General features: G+C 55.0%; 1 protein-coding gene across 2 annotated transcripts in view; it reads left to right on the plus strand.

Annotated features, from left to right (window-relative positions):
- Positions 1 to 240: 240 nt before the first annotated feature.
- Positions 241 to 15,874, plus strand: part of AOPEP (aminopeptidase O (putative)) — a 490,654-nt gene continuing 475,020 nt past the window's right edge. For both annotated transcript variants that reach the window (XM_075599100.1, XM_075599108.1), the window contains exon 1: positions 241 to 316. The gene's annotated coding sequence lies outside the window, so the exon portion shown is untranslated. The remainder of the gene's footprint in view (positions 317 to 15,874) is intronic.

The raw sequence follows: 15,874 nt of genomic DNA on the forward strand, positions 1-15,874 counted from the left end.
GTTGCAGCAGTAGCTTAGTAGTATGAACATTGCCTTTGTAAGCTCTTCAGGGAAAAAAATACTTGTTGATGTTGATTGCTGCATTATGATCAGAACTATTAATAAAAAAAAACTTAAAAAACAAAACAAAACATTGTGTTGAATGAGTGTTGAATCTGTTTATGAGAATGTGAAACGGCAGCTTTTTCAGCAGATGTCTGTGTCGAATCTGCTGACTGCTTCTCGTGCTGCAGATGCAGAATACAAAGCCAGAAGTTGTACCTCCAGCTGCACGTGCTTCCTGAACACCAACAAGCAGCAGCAGTCAGGCAGTCTGGTGAGTTGCGTATGCACACTGCGCAAAGCATTTACAGTACTGCAAACACACCCCAATGCTGCTGGTAGCAAGTACAAGAAATGTGATAAGATGTACTACAGTGTACTTAGAAAATACCATTGTTACTGATCTCCTGGTTTCAGTTTCATTTTCTGATGACACTGGGGAATCCACCTGGGTAACATTCACAGGTAATGATGTTGCATACACAACGGTAACTTCTCCAAACTGCCTTTCTCAATGAGCAAATCAAAGTAGCAATTTCTTCCTTTGTACATGATGGCATCAGGGTTTCCTTGATGCAGTTCTAGGGCAAAATATTGCATTAGTTGCAAATATAGTGAAAAATAAAACCCTTTTGAAAGTAATAGGAGTATTTCTGTTCGGACACTTGTGAGTTTGTGCCCTAGAATTTGGATACATGGTTCCCATAAACTAGTTAAGAAGGCAGGATGCTGTGATTGTGCTGTGCAGGTTGCAGCGATGCCTTTGGAATTTAAGCATCATTGAACTGCACTGCAACATACCAGTTAGGTCACTTTGCTGTGTATCCATCTATCAGAGATGGGAAAGTAAATATTCATTCTCACTCATTTTCTGTGAGTCTCACTAATTTGGAGTCTGTCAGTCAGAATATTGAGTTGATCATCTGCAGTATTGTTGACTAATAGAAGTCAGTACTTCACCATTAAAAAGCCATTTTTTGTCTAGAACCCCTATCTCACTAATTATGGTCTTTGGTGGTTGACATCTCTGCATTATCCTTCTGTGATTTATCACCTTGTCTATCAACACCCGCCAACAGAAATTGGTATTGCAATAAATTGAAACTGCTGAACCATATAAAATGTCAATTCCATATTTTACAATGATTCATGACTTATGTTTGCTAGTTTTGCAAACTTCAGTGTGAAACCTGAAGTTAAAGTCCATAATAACAAGGATCAATTAATATACAATACATGTTGCTTTTGTTAAAGACAAGGCAGGGTTTGTGTTTTTAACTGGGAATATAAAGCAAAAGCCTTTACAAAGTTACTTTGGGGGAAATCTGATTTATTAAGCAGTTTTGTAAGAACAAAATGCAATCGCAGTCATTTCTTAAAGTTCTCTAAAACAGATAAAACATTTTTTTTAACTATAAATTATTTGACAGCCGGAAAAGGGGGAAAAACAGTCTGTACTGAGCTGTTAAAAGTGGAATCAGTACTGCTTGATTAAAAGAATGGAAGAGGGGGACGGCACCGCGATAAGAGGAAACAAAGGATGCAATTGAATGTTATATAAAAAAAATCATTGGAGATGTGCGCCGCACACGTGGCCTCAGCCTGATGATGCAAGGAGAGAGCTGCAGATGCTGGGTAAGTCCTCGCGGCGGCCATTTCGTTATAACGCGGTCTCATTATGTTGACCCCAAGCACCGCGTTCTAACGGGGTTCAGCTGTATATATGTCTTCAACCCTGCCTGTCACCATTATCACCTAGCATACAATGCTTCCACTTTAACAAGGAATTCTGGGAAATTACATGCACATGGTAACACAATGTGTCACCTGTTGCCTGAAATTAATTTTCACATGGAACCCTTCTAAGGAAATGCTCTGTTGTTCACACAGCTTTTAAGAGCATAATGGTATTAGATGCAAAGCTAGTCAAACCAGTCACAGACAGCTGTTTCGACCTTTATGGGTCTTATTAGTGTGAGGTTGATTGTACTGGCTTTGCAATTTTCGGGCTGGGTAGGTTTACCATACACATTTCAGGGGTGAGCAAACTTTTTATGCCGAGCCCCCCTTTTCATCCATGAAATTTCTCGGGCCCCCCCTGCCTGATGTAATCAAAATCACATGACGTCAGCGCACGTGAGCTTGTTCAGCCAATGTGGGCGAATCAGCTTTTTGATGTGTCCGCCACGCGTCTACAATCTCCTGCAGCCAAGTTCACAAATCGCTTGGGGCACAGGCAGTATACTAGTATTGGATCACTGTTTATTTTGTTGTTTGCTGGCATCTGGTAATATGTTTTTTTTTCTGGTGCACAAAGGCAATCCATTTGAGGGGGCATTCATCCACCTCTTCGTTACCTCCCTTCCCTCTCCCCCCCACCCTTTTTTCCCTTCCCTCTCCCCCCCCACCCTTTTTTCCCTTCCCTCTCCCCCCCCACCCTTTTTTCCCTTCCCTCTCCCCCCCCACCCTTTTTTCCCTTCCCTCTCCCCCCCACCCTTTATTCCCTTCCCCTCCTTTTTTCCTTCTCCCATTTGCTTTCCCCAGTGTCATCCACTCCTACCTACCAGTTTTATGTATTATTTATTTATTTCCGTTTTAAATGTTGCCCAGGGTTCAGGAATCCCCATAACCAAACTCAAGGGGGGTACTGATGGATCTCCCCTGCTGATCAATACTTCCAAGGGACCCCCCCTGACCCAAATAACAACCCTCAACCCCCCAAAACTCATCCTCCTCCCAAGCACCTCAATTCTGCCATCTCTGCCTGACCTTCATCCCTCCGTTTAGCTCCCCCACTCTCTCTTTGCTTCCCCCAGTGTGTCTTTCCCTCCCCCAGTGTGTCTCTCCCTCCCCCAGTGTGTCTCTCCCTCCCCCAGTGTGTCTCTCCCTCCCCCAGTGTGTCTCTCCCTCCCCCAGTGTGTCTCTCCCTCCCCCTAGTGTCTCTCTCCCTCCCCCTAGTGTCTCTCCCTCCCCCTAGTGTCTCTCTCCCTCCCCCTAGTGTCTCTCTCCCTCCCCCTAGTGTCTCTCTCCCTCCCCCTAGTGTCTCTCTCCCTCTCTCTAGTGTCTCTCTCCCTCTCTCTAGTGTCTCTCTCCCTCCCTCTAGTGTCTCTCTCCCTCCCACTAGTGTCTCTCTCCCTCCCCCTAGTGTCTCTCTCCCTCACTCCCCCTAGTGTCTCCCTCACTCCCCCTAGTGTCTCCCTCCCTCCCCCTAGTGTCTCCCTCCCTCCCCCTAGTGTCTCCCTCCCTCCCCCTAGTGTCTCCCTCCCTCCCCCTAGTGTCTCCCTCCCTCCCCCTAGTGTCTCCCTCCCTCCCCCTAGTGTCTCCCTCCCTCCCTCTAGTGTCTCCCTCCCTCCCCCTAGTGTCTCCCTCCCTCCCCCTAGTGTCTCTCCCTCCCCCTAGTGTCTCTCACTCTCTCCCTCCCCCAGTGCCTCTCTCACCCTCTCACTCTGTCCCTCCCACTCTCTCCCTCCCCCAGTGTCTCTCTCATTCTCTCCCTCCCCCCAGTGTCTGTCTCCCTCCCCCAATGTCTCTCTCACTCTCTCCCTCCCCCCAATGCCTCTCTCACTCTCTCCCTCCCCCCAGTTTCTCTCTCTCTCCCTCCCCCCAGTTTCTCTCTCTCTCCCTCCCCCCAGTGTCTCTCTCACTCTCTCCCTCCCCCCAGTGCCTCTCTCACTCTCCCTTCCCCCCAGTCATTGTGTGTCTCTTCCTCCCACCAGTCTCTCTCTCACTCCCCCCCCCGGCCCCAGTGTCACTTTCTCTCCCTCCAGCCAGTGTGTGTGTGTCTCTCTCCCTTTCCTCCAGTGTCTCTCTGGAGATTTCTCTGAAAGAGTGATCTCTCTGAAAGAGATTTCCTCCAGCGTCTTTCACCTTCCCCCAAGGTGTCTCCCCTTCTCCCCAATATGTCTCACCCCCATGTCGCACTTTCACCCCCTCCCGATGTCTCTTTCACCCTCCCTCCCCATGTCTCTTTCACCCTCCCTCCCCATGTCTCTTTCACCCTCCCTCCCCATGTCTCTTTCACCCTCCCTCCCCATGTCTCTTTCACCCCTTCTGCCTTTCTCTCTCACTTTGAATCCTGGCTCTCTTTCTTTCTCTCCTCAGACTCCCCTGTTCTTCTCCTTGGGGACTTCAATTGCCACATTGATGACCCCTCTCTCTCTTGGGCTTCCCGCTTTCTTTCTCTAACCTCTTCTTTTGGCCTTCAACAGTGGACTGCAGCCAGCACCCACAAGGATGGCCACTACTTAGACCTGGTTTTCACTAAAAACTTCTCTCTCTCTGATTTCTCCATTTCCCCTTTTCCTCTCTCTGACCATCATCTCATCTCATTCTCTTTATCTCGCTTCTCCCCTTCTCCACTTCCATCTACCCCCCGGTTCTGCAGAAACCTGCGCTCTATTCACTTACCTGACTTTGAGTCCACTTTACACTCCTCCCTCTCCTCTCTCAGCTCTGCTACAGACCCTGACAACCTGGTCAGAAAGTACAACTCTGTCTTGTCCTCGTCTCTTGATCTACATGCCCCGCTTTCTCTCTGCCGCCCTCGCCCTTCTAACCCTAGACCCTGGCTAAATTCCCACACGCGCATGCTGCGTTCCTCCACTCGTTCCTCTGAACGCCTCTGGAGGAAGTCTCACACTCTCGCAGACTTCCTTCACTACAAATTTATGCTATCCTGTTTCAACTCTGCCCTCTCGCAAGCTAAACAAGCCTACTTTTCTGCACTAATCAACATGCACAAGTCTAACCCACGCCGACTGTTCTCTGTCTTTGATACTCTACTCAAACCACCCTCAGCTGCCTCTCCTTCCTCCATCTCCGCTCAGGACTTTGCTGACTATTTTAAGGAAAAGGTGGAATCCATACGGCAGAACATCCCCTCTGTTTCTTCCCCCCATCCTACACCTCTTCCTAACACTCCTCCTGCCTTCCTTGAGTCTTTTTCCACTGTCTCAGAGGAGGATGTGTCGCTGTTGATCTCCTCATCTCCCTCTACCACTTGCCCTCTTGACCCCATTCCCTCCCATCTCCTAAAACCTCTAGCTCCTACTATAATCCCTACGCTTACACACATTTTTAACTCCTCCCTCTGCTCTGGAACCTTTCCATCCTCCTTCAAACATGCAACAGTCATACCATTACTCAAAAACAGCAAGCTTGACCCTACCTGTCTTTCTAACTATCGACCTGTCTCCCTCCTGCCTTTTGCCTCTAAACTACTTGAACGTCTTGTATTCTCTCGCTTGCTCCATTTTCTCAACACCTATTCTCTCCTAGACCCTCTACAATCTGGCTTCCGCACTGCTCACTCCACCGAAACAGCCCTCACTAAAATAACTGACGACCTCCATGCTGCCAAAGACAGAGGTCATTACACTCTGCTCATATTACTCGACCTCTCTGCAGCATTTGACACCGTAGACCACCCTCTTCTCCACATTCTCCATACTCTAGGTATTCGGAACAAAGCTCTATCCTGGATCTCATCCTACCTCTCCCATCGTACTTTTAGTGTCTCTTCTGCTAACACCTCCTCCTCCTCTATTGATCTCTCTGTGGGGGTACCCCAGGGCTCTGTCCTGGGACCTCTTCTCTTTTCTCTGTACACACTCTCTCTAGGTGACCTAATAACATCTTTTGGGTTTAATTATCACCTCTATGCCGACGACACACAAATATACTTTTCAACACCTGACCTTACACCTGCTGTACAAACCAAAGTTTCTGAATGTCTCTCTGCTATATCATCCTGGATGGCCCTCCGACGCCTTAAACTCAACATGGCTAAAACAGAGCTCCTCATACTTCCTCCCAAACCTGGCCCTACTACCTCCTTCCACATTACTGTTGGAACTACAATCATTCACCCAGTAGCCCAAGCACGCTGCCTAGGGGTCACGTTCGACTCCTCTCTCACATTCACCCCTCACATTCAAAACATTTCTAAAACTTGTCGCTTTTTCCTCCGCAATATAACTAAGATACGCCCTTTCCTCTGTTGTTCGACTGCTAAAACTCTGACTCAGGCCCTCATTCTCTCCCGTCTTGATTACTGTAACCTCCTGCTGTCCGGCCTTCCTGCCTCTCACCTGTCTTCCCTACAATCTATCCTAAATGCTGCTGCCAGAATCACTCTACTCTTTCCTAGATCTGTCTCAGCATCTCCCCTCATGAAATCCCTCTCCTGGCTTCCGATCAAATCCCGCATCTCACACTCCATTCTTCTCCTCACTTTTAAAGCTTTACATTCTTCTGCCCCTCCTTACATCTCATCCCTAATTTCTCGGTATGCACCATCCAGACTCTTGCGTTCTTCTCAAGGATGTCTTCTTTCTACCCCCTTTATATCTAAAGCCCTCTCCCGCCTTAAACCTTTTTCACTGACTGCCCCACACCTCTGGAATGCCCTTCCCCTCAGTACCCGACTAGCACCCTCTCTATCCACCTTTAAGACCCACCTTAAGACACACTTGCTTAAAGAAGCATATGAATAGCACTGTGGATATTCTAAACGATACATAATGCTTGGCCCCCTGCAGACGCACTTACCAGAACTCCCTCCTACTGTCTCTGTACGTTCTCCCTACCTACCAATTAGACTGTAAGCTCCTCGGGGCAGGGACTCCTCTTCCGAAATGTTACTTTTATGTCTAAAGCACTTATTCCCATGATCTGTTATTTATATTATCTGTTATTTATTTGATTACCACATGTATTACTACTGTGAAGCGCTATGTACACTAATGGCGCTATATAAATAAAGACATACAATACAATACCCCCTCCCCATGTCTTTCACCCCCTCATGTCTCTTTCACCCCCTCATTTCTCTTTCACCCCCCTCCCCATGTCTCTTTCACCCCTCTCCCCATTTTTATTTCACCCCTCCTCCCCATTTTTCACCCGCCCTCCCCATGTCTCTTTCACCCCCCCCTCCCCATGTCTCTTTCACCCCCCCTCCCCATGTCTCTTTCACCCCCCTCCCCATGTCTCTCACCCCCCCTCCCCATGTCTCTCACCCCCCCTCCCCATGTCTCTCACCCCCCCTCCCCATGTCTCTCACCCCCCTCCCCATGTCTCTCACCCCCCCTCCAAATGTTTCTCACCCCCCCTCCCCATGTCTCTCACCCCCCCTCCCCATGTCTCTCACCCCCCTCCCCATGTCTCTCACCCCCCCTCCCCATGTCTCTCACCCCCCTCCCCATGTCTCTCACCCCCCCTCCCCATGTCTCTCACCCCCCCTCCCCATGTCTCTCACCCCCCCTCCCCATGTCTCTCACCCCCCCTCCCCATGTCTCTCACCCCCCCTCCCCATGTCTCTCACCCCCCTCCCCATGTCTCTCACCCCCCCTCCCCATGTCTCTCACCCCCCCATGTCTCTCTTTCACGCCCTCCCTCCCCATGTCTCTCTTTCAAGCCCTCCCTCCCCATGTCTCTCTTTCACGCCCTCCTTCCCCATGTCTCTCTTTCACGCCCTCCCTCCCCATGTCTCTCTTTCACGCCCTCCCTCCCCATGTCTCTTTCACGCCCTCCCTCCCCATGTCTCTCTTTCACGCCCTCCCTCCCCATGTCTCTCTTTCACGCCCTCCCTCCCCATGACTCTCTTTCACGCCCTCCCTCCCCATGACTCTCTTTCACGCCCTCCCTCCCCATGTCTCTCTTTCACGCCCTCCCTCCCCATGTCTCTCTTTCACGCCCTCCCTCCCCATGTCTCTCTTTCACGCCCTCCCTCCCCATGTCTCTCTTTCACGCCCTCCCTCCCCATGTCTCTCTTTCACGCCCTCCCTCCCCATGTCTCTCTTTCACGCCCTCCCTCCCCATGTCTCTCTTTCACGCCCTCCCTCCCCATGTCTCTCTTTCACGCCCTCCCTCCCCATGTCTCTCTTTCACGCCCTCCCTCCCCATGTCTCTCTTTCATGCCCTCCCTCCCCATTTCTCTCTTTCACCCCCTCCCCATGTCTCTCTTTCACCCCCTCCCCATGTCTCTCTTTCAACATGTCTCTTTTTCACCCCCCCTCCCCATGTCTCTCACCCCTCTCCCCTCCCCATGTCTCTCACCCCATTCCCCTCCCCATGTCTCTCACCCCCCCTCATCCATCCTCCCCTCCCCATGTCTCACCCCCCCTCCCCATGTCTCTTTCACGCCCTCCCTCCCCAAGGCCTCTTTCACGCCCTCCCTCCCCATGTCTCTTTCACGCCCTCCCTCCCCATGTCTCTTTCACGCCCTCCCTCCCCGTGTTTCTTTCACCCCCCCATGTCTCTCTTTCACGCCCCCATGTCTCTCTTTCACGCCCTCCCTCCCCATGTCTCTCTTTCAGGCCCTCCCTCCCCATGTCTCTCTTTCACGCCCTCCCTCCCCATGTCTCTCACCCCATTCCCCTCCCCATGTCTCTCACCCCCCTCATCCACCCTCCCCATGTCTCTCACCCCCCTCCCCATGTCTCTCACCCCCTCCCCATGTCTCTCACCCCCCTCCCCATGTCTCACCCCCCCTCCCCATGTCTCTATAACGCCCTCCCTCCCCAAGGCCTCTTTCACACCCTCTCTCCCCATGTCTCTTTCACGCCCTCCCTCCCCATGTCTCTTTCACGCCCTCCCTCCCTCCCCATGTCTCTTTCACGCCCTCCCTCCACATGTCTCTTTCACCCCCCCATGTCCCACTTTCACGCCCTCCCTCCCCATGTCTCTCTTTCACGCCCTCCGTCCCCATGTCTCTCTTTCACGCCCTCCCTCCCCATGTCTCTCTTTCACGCCCTCCCTCCCCATGTCTCTCTTTCACGCCCTCCCTCCCCATGTCTCTCTTTCACGCCCTCCCTCCCCATGTCTCTCTTTCACGCCCTCCCTCCCCATGTCTCTCTTTCACGCCCTCCCTCCCCATGTCTCTTTCACGCCCTCCCTCCCCATGTCTCTCTTTCACGCCCTCCCTCCCCATGACTCTCTTTCACGCCCTCCCTCCCCATGTCTCTCTTTCACCCCCTCCCCATGTCTCTCTTTCACCCCCTCCCCATGTCTCTCTTTCACCCCCTCCCCATGTCTCTCTTTCACCCCCCTCCCCATGTCTCTTTTTCACCCCCCCTCCCCATGTCTCTCTTTCACCCCCCCTCCCCATGTCTCTCTTTCACCCCCCCTCCCCATGTCTCTCTCACCCCACTCCCATGTCTCTCACCCCCCTCCCCATGTCTCTCACCCCTCTCCCCTCCCCATGTCTCTCACCCCATTCCCCTCCCCATGTCTCTCACCCCCCCTCATCCACCCTCCCCTCCCCATGTCTCTCACCCCCTCCCCATGTCTCTCACCCCCCCTCCCCATGTCTCTCACCCCCCTCCCCTCCCCATGTCTCTCACCCCCCCTCCCCATTTCTCTTTCACCACCCCGTGTCTCTTTCACCCCCCTCCACATTTCTCTTTCACCCCCCCCTCCATCTTTCACCCCCCTCCCCATGTCTCTTTCACGCCCTCCTTCCCCATGTCTCTCTTTCACGCCCTCCCTCCCCATGTCTCTTTCACGCCCTCCCTCCCCATGTCTCTCTTTCACGCCCTCCCTCCCTCCCCATGTCTCTCTTTCACACCCTCCCTCCCCATGTCTCTCTTTCACGCCCTCCCTCCCCATGTCTCTCTTTCACGCCCTCCCTCCCCATGTCTCTCTTTCAAGCCCTCCCTCCCCATGTCTCTCTTTCACGCCCTCCCTCCCCATGTCTCTCTTTCACGCCCTCCCTCCCTCCCCATGTCTCTCTTTCACGCCCTCCCTCCCCATGTCTCTCTTTCACGCCCTCCCTCCCCATGTCTCTTTCACGCCCTCCCTCCCATGTCTCTTTCACGCCCTCCCTCCCCATGTCTCTCTTTCACGCCCTCCCTCCCCATGTCTCTCTTTTACGCCCTCCCTCCCCATGTCTCTTTCACGCCCTCCCTCCCCATGTCTCTCTTTCACGCCCTCCCTCCCCATGTCTCTCTTTCACGCCCTCCCTCCCCATGTCTCTCTTTCACGCCCTCCCTCCCCATGACTCTCTTTCACGCCCTCCCCATGTCTCTCTTTCACCCCCCTCCCCATGTCTCTCTTTCACCCCCCTCCCCATGTCTCTTTTTCACCCCCCCTCCCCATGTCTCTCTTTCACCCCCCCTCCCCATGTCTCTCTTTCACCCCCCCTCCCCATGTCTCTCACCCCCCTCCCCATGTCTCTCACCCCTCTCCCCTCCCCATGTCTCTCACCCCATTCCCCTCCCCATGTCTCTCACCCCCCTCATCCACCCTCCCCTCCCCATGTCTCTCACCCCCCTCCCCATGTCTCTCACCCCCGCTCCCCTCCCCATGTCTCTCACCCCCCTCCCCTCCCCTCCCCATGTCTCTCACCCCCCCTCCCCATTTCTCTTTCACCACCCCGTGTCTCTTTCACCCCCCTCCACATTTCTCTTTCACCCCCCCTCCATCTTTCACCCCCCTCCCCATGTCTCTTTCACGCCCTCCTTCCCCATGTCTCTCTTTCACGCCCTCCCTCCCCATGTCTCTCTTTCACGCCCTCCCTCCCCATGTCTCTCTTTCACGCCCTCCCTCCCCATGTCTCTCTTTCACGCCCTCCCTCCCCATGTCTCTCTTTCACGCCCTCCCTCCCCATGTCTCTCTTTCACGCCCTCCCTCCCCATGTCTCTTTCACGCCCTCCCTCCCCATGTCTCTCTTTCACGCCCTCCCTCCCCATGACTCTCTTTCACGCCCTCCCTCCCCATGTCTCTCTTTCACCCCCTCCCCATGTCTCTCTTTCACCCCCTCCCCATGTCTCTCTTTCACCCCCTCCCCATGTCTCTCTTTCACCCCCCTCCCCATGTCTCTTTTTCACCCCCCCTCCCCATGTCTCTCTTTCACCCCCCCTCCCCATGTCTCTTTCACCCCCCCTCCCCATGTCTCTCTCACCCCACTCCCATGTCTCTCACCCCCCTCCCCATGTCTCTCACCCCTCTCCCCTCCCCATGTCTCTCACCCCATTCCCCTCCCCATGTCTCTCACCCCCCCTCATCCACCCTCCCCTCCCCATGTCTCTCACCCCCTCCCCATGTCTCTCACCCCCCCTCCCCATGTCTCTCACCCCCCTCCCCTCCCCATGTCTCTCACCCCCCCTCCCCATTTCTCTTTCACCACCCCGTGTCTCTTTCACCCCCCTCCACATTTCTCTTTCACCCCCCCCTCCATCTTTCACCCCCCTCCCCATGTCTCTTTCACGCCCTCCTTCCCCATGTCTCTCTTTCACGCCCTCCCTCCCCATGTCTCTTTCACGCCCTCCCTCCCCATGTCTCTCTTTCACGCCCTCCCTCCCTCCCTCCCCATGTCTCTCTTTCACACCCTCCCTCCCCATGTCTCTCTTTCACGCCCTCCCTCCCCATGTCTCTCTTTCACGCCCTCCCTCCCCATGTCTCTCTTTCAAGCCCTCCCTCCCCATGTCTCTCTTTCACGCCCTCCCTCCCCATGTCTCTCTTTCACGCCCTCCCTCCCTCCCCATGTCTCTCTTTCACGCCCTCCCTCCCCATGTCTCTCTTTCACGCCCTCCCTCCCCATGTCTCTTTCACGCCCTCCCTCCCATGTCTCTTTCACGCCCTCCCTCCCCATGTCTCTCTTTCACGCCCTCCCTCCCCATGTCTCTCTTTTACGCCCTCCCTCCCCATGTCTCTTTCACGCCCTCCCTCCCCATGTCTCTCTTTCACGCCCTCCCTCCCCATGTCTCTCTTTCACGCCCTCCCTCCCCATGTCTCTCTTTCACGCCCTCCCTCCCCATGACTCTCTTTCACGCCCTCCCCATGTCTCTCTTTCACCCCCCTCCCCATGTCTCTCTTTCACCCCCCTCCCCATGTCTCTTTTTCACCCCCCCTCCCCATGTCTCTCTTTCACCCCCCCTCCCCATGTCTCTCTTTCACCCCCCGTCCCCATGTCTCTCACCCCCCTCCCCATGTCTCTCACCCCTCTCCCCTCCCCATGTCTCTCACCCCATTCCCCTCCCCATGTCTCTCACCCCCCTCATCCACCCTCCCCTCCCCATGTCTCTCACCCCCCTCCCCATGTCTCTCACCCCCCTCCCCTCCCCTCCCCATGTCTCTCACCCCCCCTCCCCATTTCTCTTTCACCACCCCGTGTCTCTTTCACCCCCCTCCACATTTCTCTTTCACCCCCCCTCCATCTTTCACCCCCCTCCCCATGTCTCTTTCACGCCCTCCTTCCCCATGTCTCTCTTTCACGCCCTCCCTCCCCATGTCTCTCTTTCACGCCCTCCCTCCCCATGTCTCTCTTTCACGCCCTCCCTCCCCATGTCTCTCTTTCACGCCCTCCCTCCCCATGTCTCTCTTTCACGCCCTCCCTCCCCATGTCTCTCTTTCACGCCCTCCCTCCCCATGTCTCTCTTTCAAGCCCTCCCTCCCCATGTCTCTCTTTCACGCCCTCCCTCCCCATGTCTCTCTTTCACGCCCTCCCTCCCCATGTCTCTCTTTCACGCCCTCCCTCCCCATGTCTCTCTTTCACGCCCTCCCTCCCCATGTCTCTTTCACGCCCTCCCTCCCATGTCTCTTTCACGCCCTCCCTCCCCATGTCTCTCTTTCACGCCCTCCCTCCCCATGTCTCTCTTTCACGCCCTCCCTCCCCATGTCTCTCTTTCACGCCCTCCCTCCCCATGTCTCTCTTTCACGCCCTCCCTCCCTCCCCATGTCTCTCTTTCACGCCCTCCCTCCCCATGTCTCTCTTTCACGCCCTCCCTCCCCATGTCTCTCTTTCACGCTCTCTCTCACCGCCCCCTCCCCATGTCTCTCACGCCCCCTCCCCATGTCTCTCACGCCCCCTCCCCATGTCTCTCACGCCCCCTCCCCATGTCTCTCACGCCCCCTCCTCATGTCTCTCACCGCCCCCTCCTCATGTCTCTCACCGCCCCTCCCCATGTCTCTCACCACCCCCTCCCCATGTCTCTCACCTCCCCCTCCCCATGTCTCTCACCGCCCCCTCCCTATGTCTCTCAACCCCCCTCCCCATGTCTCTCACCCCCCTCCCCTCCCTATGTCTCTCACCCCCCTCCCCATGTATCTCACCCCCCTCCCTTCCCCATGTCTCTCACCCCCCTCCCTTCCCCATGTCTCTCACCCCCCTCCCCTCCCCATGTCTCTCACCCCCCTCCCCTCCCCATGTCTCTCACCCCCCCTCCCCTCCCCATGTCTCTCACCCCCCCTCCCCTCCCCATGTCTCTCTTTCACCCCCCCTCCCCATGTCTCTCTCACCCCACTCCCCATATCTCTCACCCCCTCCCCTCCCCATGTCTCTCACCCCCTCCCCTCCCCATGTCTCTCACCCCCCTCCCCTCCCCATGTCTCTCACCCCATTCCCCTCCCCATGTCTCTCACCCCCTGCCCCTCCCCATGTCTCTCACCCCATTCCCCTCCCCATGTCTCTCACCCCATTCCCCTCCCCATGTCTCTCACCCCCCCTCATCCCCCTCCTCTCCCCATGTCTCTCACCCCCCCTCCCCTCCCCATGTCTCTCACCCCCCTCCCCTCCCCATGTCTCTCACCCCCCTCCCCTCCCCATGTCTCACCCCCCTCCCCATTTCTCTTTCACCCCCTCCCCATTTATCTTTCACCCCCCTCCCCATGTCTCTTTCATCCCCCTCCCCATGTCTCTTTCATCCCCTCTTCCCCATGTCTCTTTCACGCCCTCCCCATGTCTCTCTTTCACGCCCTCCCCATGTCTCTTTCACGCCCTCCCTCCCCATGCCTCTTTCACGCCCTCCCTCCCCATGTCTCTTTCACCCCCTATGTCTCTCTTTCACGCCCTCCCTCCCCATGTCTCTCTTTCACCCCCCTCCACATGTCTCTCTTTCACCCCCCTCCACATGTCTCTCTTTCACCCCATGTCTCTTTCACCCCATTCCCCATGTCTCTCTTTCACCCCCCTCCCCATGTGTCTCTTTCACGCCCTCCCCATGTCTCTTTCACCCCCCCTGCCCATGTCTCTTTCACCCCCCCTCCCCATGTCTCTTTCACCCCCCCTCCCCATGTCTCTCTTTCACCCCCCTCCCCATGTCCCTCTTTCACCCCCCTCCCCATGTCTCTCTTTCACCCCCCTCCCCATGTCTCTCTTTCACCCCCTCTCCCCATGTCTCTTTCACCCCCCCTCCCCATGTCTCTCTTTCACCCCCCCTCCCCATGTCTCTTTCACCCCCCCTCCCCATGTCTCTTTCACCCCCTCCCCATGTCTCTCTTTCACCCACCTCCCCATGTCTCTCTTTCACCCCCTCCCCATGTCTCTTTCACCCACCTCCCCATGTCTCTTTCACCCACCTCCCCATGTCTCTCTTTCACCCCCCTACCCATGTCTCTCTTTCACCCCCCTCCCCATGTCTCTCTTTCACCCCCTCCCCATGTCTCTCTTTCACCCCCCTCCCCATGTCTCTCTTTCACCCCCCTCCCCATGTCTCTCTTTCACCCCCCTCCCCATGTCTCTCTTTCACCCCCTCCCCATGTCTTTCTTTCACCCCCCTCCCCATGTTTCTCTTTCACCCCCCTCCCCATGTCTCTCTTTCACCCCCCTCCCCATGTCTCTCTTTCACCCCCTCCCCATGTCTCTCTTTCACCCCCCTCCCCATGTCTCTCTTTCACCCCCCTCCCCATGTCTCTCTTTCACCCCCCTCCCCATGTCTCTCTTTCACCCCTCCCCATGTCTCTCTTTCACCCCCCCCTCCCCATGTCTCTCACCCATCTCTCCGTCTCTCTTTCATCCCCTCCCACCTCTCCGTTTCTCTTTCACGCCCCCCTCCCACCTCTCCGTCTCTCTTTCACCCCCCTCCTACCTCTCCGTCTCTCTTTCACCCCACTCCCACCTCTCCGTCTCTCTTTCACCCCACTCCCACCTCTCCGTCTCTCTTTCACCCCCACTCCCAGCTCTCCGTCTCTCTTTCACCCCAACTCCCAGCTCTCCGTCTCTCTTTCACCCCACTCCCACCTCTCCGTCTCTCTTTCACCCCCACTCCCAGCTCTCCATCTCTCTTTCACCCCCACTCCCAGCTCTCTGTCTCTCTTTCACCCCCACTCCCAGCTCTCCGTCTCTTTCACCCCCACTCCCAGCTCTCCGTCTCTCTTTCACCCCCCCTCCCACCTCTCCGTCTCTCTTTCACCCCCTCTCCCACCTCTCCGTCTCTCTTTCACCCCCCTCCCACCTCTCCGTCTCTCTTTCACCCCCCTCCCACCTCTCCGTCTCTCTTTCACCTTATCATGCTGCATGCAGCAAGGCAAAGGAGGAGCTGCATGAGCTGTGCAGCACAGCGCCACCTATTGTTCGAAAGAGAAATTGCAGCCACTGACTGCTTTTCTCTCTGCTCCTGGCAAAATTGCTGCTCCCTCCTAAACAATCTTGCGCGCCCCTGTTTGCGCACCGCTGATTTAAGTTATGGTTGGTGAAAAAGGCAACAAAAAACCTCTATATAGATATAGTATAGAGTTCTGTCCCTGTTTGTTATTTTGTAGTCTGGGAAAGTGTCCCCTCTAGATAGTGTCCATAGCCATGATACCACAGAAGCTCACCGGTTCCCACAGGGGACGTTTATGTCCAATAAGGGTTGCCATAGCAGTCGCCCTGGGCCCTGCTGATAGGCCCCCATGTTGTCTCCAAAACAGAGTGCCTTAATGAGAAACTAACTATACAGTACCTAGATATTGATCCCGAGGCAATAAACTATAGTTCATGGCTCAGCAGATACGCCCTGCTACCTCAGCACCAGAGTGCTACAAATGAGGTACCCAGGATATTGCATTGGGATGATCTGTCTGTTCATGAGTAAGGCTGCGACCAGGGTGAAGAGAAGCGCGAGCAGATTGC

Source organism: Ascaphus truei, chromosome 1 (genome assembly GCF_040206685.1).
Source record: "Ascaphus truei isolate aAscTru1 chromosome 1, aAscTru1.hap1, whole genome shotgun sequence".
NCBI classification, from domain to species: Eukaryota; Metazoa; Chordata; class Amphibia; order Anura; family Ascaphidae; genus Ascaphus; species Ascaphus truei.